The 5,888-nt window shown below is 34.6% G+C and overlaps 1 protein-coding gene across 1 annotated transcript in view; it reads right to left on the minus strand.

Moving 5' to 3' along the window:
* The window catches only part of LOC130628594 (uncharacterized), a 96,624-nt gene that overhangs the window by 62,326 nt on the left and 28,410 nt on the right, over window positions 1-5,888 (minus strand). The window lies entirely within an intron of this gene.

Below are 5,888 nucleotides of genomic sequence, written 5' to 3' on the forward strand. Positions count from 1 at the left end.
ACCAAATAATATCCGCTTCTCATCCTTCGATCCACAATCAGAGGGTAATAAAGCTGAATGGCGTAGATAATCAAACGTGGAGTTGTAGTCAAGATTGTGAAAAATATCAATAGATTTACCGTTTTCGTCACCTTCTTGTCGTAGCTCGATGAGCCCTGTCGATGTTGTTTCATTGCACTTGCTTTTCTGTTGACGTTGTAGACGAGAATTGATTGCAAGACACATATCACGAGAACAACACTCACTTCGCCGATTAACTGGTACATACCACTTTCGTCAACCGTTTGTTTGTTTGACTCTTCAAATGTCATTGGTTTCGAGCCGTCTTGCCAAGATCTATAAGCTGTCCTTATTGACGCAAATAGACAGAACAGCAAGCAGCAAACTCGATATATTAAATTGAGTCGACTCATTAAAATTTCGGAGGTTTGCGATATTGAAATCACAATCAATCTGTCGATGCAAATCCCAACTGTTATTAGCCAGGAGTACGTCAGAGGGAAGAGATAGGCAAACTGCACAAATGCTCGCAACCTGCAGTTAACAATAACACCGAAATTAATGAATTTTAGCGTTACGATGGGTAGCGATACCATTCCATTTATGAGGTCAGAAAATGTTAAAATCATAAATTGGATATTTGCTCGTTTTCTGTCCTTTCTTCTTAAAAGGTTGAACATGTAGGCATTTAAAATAGTGATGAAAATGGCTGTTAAGAAAAAGAGTGACATCAAAATGATTCTGTCCACCTTTTTCGGGCCATCAGAAGCGTGAATGACTACTTCGTAACAAGGAAATATTCTTGTGTCGTTCTTCAACGTCGTATTCAGTTTTTCATAGCTGCCCATTCTGGAAAAGAAAAAAATTACTTTTTCGCCATGACCTTAATATAACATAAAATGCGCATTTTAATCTTGAAATTTTATTTATCTAAAAATAGTTTAAATAAATATATAAAAAGAATTTGATTAAAATAAATCTTTTATGTAACATAAATTATTTTAACCTTTTACAAAAATGTTCGCTTTGATTGCGCTCCATGTCTTCAACCAAAAAGCAGTAGTTTCGCTCGTACAAATTTATCAAAATAGAAACAAGCTTGGCTCGAAACTTCACGGAAAGTTGTTATTTAAATTTTAGCATTCCTTCATTTTTTTGCGTTATTACTTTTAGAGTTTGGGTAATTCGAAAATACGCTCACAGAGACATAAAAGGAAAGTCAAATTTTCGGCTATCGAGTTATCTGACGTACTTCTGAGGAATTTGTCATGAAAATCATGAAGACCTGAAAAAAAGTTCAAGTAAAGAGGTCATTCGAGTTATCCTGTATTCGAGTTAAGTGGTGACTACTATATACAGTATTTCGCTGTGTTTTAAAACTTCACTAGCCATACTTCGCACAAAAAAAACAGACTTCATCTACGTAAGCTTTTGCGAATTCTCTGATATGCTGGATCTCTGTATGTTAAAACATTGAGGAGTCGTTCCTCGTCGAACTATGGGGGTCATAGCAGAGCAAAAGAAAAAGAGAAAGACAGATGGGAAAATGTCAGGGTTTTTGTAATGCATCAAGATTCTCGTACTTTAAGCTGACTATTTTCTTAAATGTTTAAGATTTAACATACCTTTTAATTCTTTGATTGAATCTTATAAAGAATTATAGAACGCAACAAAAAAAATTGGTTCGTTTTAAATTAATCTGAATAATTTTACCTCATTTTTACTCTTTAAAAACCACACGTACTAACATGTTCTTTTGTGAAACACTTAAATCTAATTTGACTTTTAGTATCTATTATCATTTCTGATATTAATATTCATTGAAAACTGCTGAGTTCATCTCTTGGCTCGACTATTTTCTTTAAATTTGAATGCTTGAAGTGATCAGGATTTTGCCTGGAAAAAACGGTCAGATAAAATTATTAATGTCATTTTTATCAGATATGTGGCCCCATTATTTTAACACGCTAAACCTTTTTGTATTCAAAAGTATTTTATTGTTTACAAAGTTCTTCTACAATTCTCTCACTCGTAATTGTCGGGACGATCGTAGTTACGGGAGGTAATACATTGAAATATTAAATTTTTTAACCCCGAATGCCGTTTTATGATAACCCTTCCCTCATCTAATGATATTCGATAAAACTCAGCATAGATGTTTCTACATTTTGCTTTGGTATTTCGAGACATCTCGCTTTGGTATTTCGAGACATCTCGCTTTGGTATTTTGAAACATCTCGCTTTGGTATTTCGAGACATCTCGCTTTGGTATTTCGAGACATCTCGCTTTGGTTTTTCGACATTACGTTTTGGTATTTCGAGACATTTCGCTTTGGTTTTTCGACATTACATTTTGGTATTTCGAAACATCTCGCTTTGGTATTTCGAGACATCTCGTTATGGTCCTTCGACATCTCGCTTTGGACTTTCGACATCTTGCTTTGGTCTTTCGACATCTTGCGTTGGTTTTTCTTCCTCCCCCGTATTTTTTCTGTTTGCAGGCACGAAAAAAAATCGCGCTGCGAGGAGAAAAAATAGCGCGGAATTAACTTGCGACCGGCTATGATATACTAGTTGTTAGCCCTTGGAAAAGATTTAAGATTTCATGGCTTACAGACAGACAATAGCTATTATAGACACAAAGTATAAAATATATAACATAGTCATCGAGTCATATACTGAAGCGATGCGTTAAAATTATTTGCTGTTCTCAAAACAGGATCAGTTTTGAATATTCGCAATGCGTTTGATATGTTTATTCATTAATTCGAAATAAATAACTGTTTCTCAGTCGATTTATCCGCGATGACCTGTTTTTTTGATAAGTTCATTAATCCCTGGATACACTTTATTAATATTTAATGATTTTTAACTTATCTTTTTCTGATTCCAAATAATACAATAGGAATACGATAAACTTTTTTTAAAATACTTACTTTTGCATGCAATCGAAATGAAAACTACCTTCCTGTTATACTTAGGTTAAATCAACAAAATGTCGCAAGCGTTTCTCAAGAGAAGAATTTGATAATACTGTGGAGAGCAGTGTATTCAAAACAATAGGTTTTTGTTTTTATTGTTATTTACGGCAATCCATTTAGTTCAATATCTTTTGTTTTAGATTTTAGGCGTGTATGTTTTTTCTAAAAAACTCGCATTGGACTGTAGTACTGTATGTGGCAGTAGAACGGTGGTATTATTGTTATTCGTACAAAGAAAAGAGAAATTCATTAAAATACATGAAATCAGAAATTTGTTAAAGAGTGCAAAACTTCAAGGAAAAAATGGGATCTTCTTGAAATTAATAGGTCTTTATACACTTTTACACCATTTACACAACAAAACCTGTGCCGCGAAACTTTAAAAGAAAGAAATAGGCAATTACCCCCTGAAACAAGGTCTGTTTAACTCAAATGAGCATATGGTGTAAAGAAATTTTACTATCATTGTGGTTAAATCGTAAAAAATTATCACCATATGGCATCTTTTACAATTTTCTCATCTGTTGCTCCACCTGACAAATTTCAAAGGCGTTGCCTCAATCAAAAAACAATATTTCAATTTTATTTGAGTTCCCTTTTTTGATGTTCCGACACAATCAGGTTACTTTGTTGCTCCCGTCTTGTTTCTAACAAAGATTAAAATCTTTAAAAAATTATATGACCTAGACAAGCTCTTTTATCCAAATTATAGTCTGTTTTTTTTCATAAGAAATATTTTTCGTTTCAGCCAAAAAAGATGAAAAAAAATTGCTTAGCACATGGTTTATTTGTTAACAGGATACAGATGTATAGTAATAATGTAATTTCTTTTACTAAAGAAGAAGTATGTCCAGTCATAGAAAATTACAATATTATTTTTACAGTAAATCAATGGCAACTCGACGAGAAATTTATGCCTCGTTTTTCCCATCGAAGTCAATTTCTCTACATCTATATTCCCGCAATCGTATACACTTGCATAAACACAATCCGTTCTAACAATATCTACATCTACCACTATTATAACTAATCTTACAATCCAGATGTTATTCAGGAGCCCTTTGATTTGTCGCCACAACAGGCTTTTATTGTTTTCCATCCTCATCCTATTTCAAACCAAACTCATCCAGATCTGGTAAGTCTGGTAAGGGCAAATGAATCTTATTGTAAAGTAGTAAGGTGTACTCTGAGAACAGCCGTAGCCTATCTAAATCTAAAGCTTTTAACTGTCTGCTTTTACAATACACAGAACAAATAGTTCAAATCAATACATAGTTGGTGTGTTGGATATGATACTGCTGCAGAGTTGGTGTGTTGAATATGATACTGCTGCAGAGTTGGTGTGTTGAATATGATACTGCTGCAGAGTTGATGTTACAGTCGGAGGGGGGGAAGAGTCAATCGTTAGGATGAAATCCCCAACGACGTTAAAACGGTCTAGTACTTACTATATTAACGAAGAAGGTAAAAAAAATCATTTTTCTATACTGATGTTCGTCATTAAACTTGGTAAGTATTTAGAATATGGTATTTTTAGATGTTCAAGGTAAGGAACACAATATAATGACGTTAATTCGCTGGATTGACATTTTCTTCGGATTTGGTCTGTATTTTATTCCTATAACTTCCTTAGCATTTTCTCCCTTAGCAACATCTTAGTAACCACCAGGTACCGAACATACATGTGTAATAAATACTTAAACCACGGGGACACGAGTGAATTTTTTCAGGCGATGGTAACGAATTTAATTTTGTTACTATCGCCTGAAAGAGCGACAAAAAGTGTCTCTGACGACAAATTAACATTTTTAGGGCGATAGTAATAAACATAAATTTCATACTGTCGCCTGGAGATATTGTCTTGTGTCCCAACGGCTTCATATAATCAATACAACATCTTAAATCCCCATGCATGCTGTCAGCACTATTTAATTAACTAAAAATTATCCCTATCCCAGCCTCGGTCCGTAAATTCAAGCGTAAGAAAACATGTAGTATTTCAAGAATTCACGAAAGTTCTTCAGAAATATCCGAAATCAAGCAGTTTCCCGAATGTTGCTAGCTTTAAAGGGGTTACGAAACTGTTAAAATGCTCACATTCCGTATATCCCGCGCCCATATTAAAAATCCGGCAAACGCATTTTGCCCAATGAACAAACCACCGCACTTTGCTCGCAAACCGCGTATAATGTTTTTTGTACCTCGTATAATTATCAACAAACCGTGTATAATGTTGTATGTACCTCATATAATATTATATCAACCTCATATGATGTTTAAAGCACCACGTATAATGTGAAATAAACCGAGTTTAACATCATATGGACCCGGTGTATCAACAAATGAACCTCGCATAATAAGAAAACTGCATATGCTAAGGGTAACTGATCACTGAAGGGAGAAGGAAAATTTCACTGGATGTAATTAAGAATTAGACCCAAAAAATTTTAGAGATCAATTTCACGGTACATATAGTACAAATAAATACTTGAGCAAGACTTATTCTGGATGAAAACATGACCAAGGCTGGAGAAGATAAAAATTCAAGATATATCTATATGTTCGAGTCTGTAAATTACATATTTGTCGTAAATCAGCCAGTTTGTTTTTCGCCGCCATTAGCTCGACCAACAGCCGTGTAGCCCCTTTAAAGTACCTCCGTATTCTGTCTGTGTCCGCGCAACCCGGGGCCCATAACAGAAACACGAAATTTTTAAAATGCGGGTAAATTTAAAGGACGGGCGAACCCAACGGGCGACCCCGTGGATTTTTCCAAAGGCTAACGACTAGTAAAATCAAATTTTAATATTTTCTTGGCTGCCGGATCTGTAACTCCATATTATTATAAATTTTGGACACTCACTCGGTTTTTCTGAAGTATACTGTATTTCCTACAAGATCTACCGC

The sequence above is a fragment of the Hydractinia symbiolongicarpus genome, chromosome 15, assembly GCF_029227915.1.
Source record: "Hydractinia symbiolongicarpus strain clone_291-10 chromosome 15, HSymV2.1, whole genome shotgun sequence".
Taxonomy (NCBI): Eukaryota; Metazoa; Cnidaria; class Hydrozoa; order Anthoathecata; family Hydractiniidae; genus Hydractinia; species Hydractinia symbiolongicarpus.